A 1057-nucleotide genomic window follows, 5' to 3' on the forward strand; every position below is an offset into this window, starting at 1 on the left:
TGATGCCCACAGATGGGACTGCAAGCTCAGTGTGACAAATTCCCTTTAATCAGTAGAACTAATGCTGGTTTAACCAATAAAATGCTGCCTCCACTGTGTAAGTCAATGATAAACGTTATTCTGTAATCAGTCTGGATATAATATATTCACATTTGCACGTTGCACTGTTTGGCAAGACAATCCTATTTTTTCAATTCTTACTTTTGTAAATTGAAAGAAAATTAAAGTTTCTACTTTTCACTCGAGTGAATTATTTTATGGACACAGTCTGACACTTTGGGTAGCTGGTATCTTTATACAGGGTGGGTGGCATAAGTCAGAAACATAGCTCGGGGTTCAGTGCAGTGGGGATGGGGGAGGGGATGAAACACCTTTGAATGGGCCCCCAAGTCAGGTAACACAGTTTCAAAGATAGAGGCTTGCTTTAATTATAGTTGCCAGCTCAGCAGATGACAATTTTTATTACATAAAAATCACTGCACAAAAGGATAAGACCAATATAACCATCATTCAGTAATCATAAGGTGAGATCCACCTGGCCCAGACCGTCATGCTGACTTCTTCAAGCCACACTTTATCTGCAGAGATTGCCATTCACATTTACTTCTCACATTTCCAGTACGATCCACACCTTTTCCCAACCTACACACCCTCCCCATCCTACTGATGTCCCCCAATTCTGTACCTGTTACTACCCTTGCTGTGCTGTGTGATACCCCATATTATGTACTTCAGAAATATTGGTGTCATTGTAATGCTGCCTCTGGGCCCCCTAGATAGTATAAGTGCCCCCTGTGTGCCCCTTTTAAGGCTATACAATGCTTAGAGTACCCGCTTATAAAGTTATAAAGCCCCAAATAAAGTAAGACATAATGCCATGGGTGACATCCTTTGCATATATATATATATATATATATATATATATATATATATATATATATATATATATATATAGATAGATAGATAGATAGATAGATAGATAGATAGATAGATAGATAGATAGATAGATAGATAGATATACATATATATATATATATATACATATACACAGTCATAT

Source organism: Anomaloglossus baeobatrachus, chromosome 10 (assembly GCF_048569485.1).
Source record: "Anomaloglossus baeobatrachus isolate aAnoBae1 chromosome 10, aAnoBae1.hap1, whole genome shotgun sequence".
Classification (NCBI taxonomy): domain Eukaryota; kingdom Metazoa; phylum Chordata; class Amphibia; order Anura; family Aromobatidae; genus Anomaloglossus; species Anomaloglossus baeobatrachus.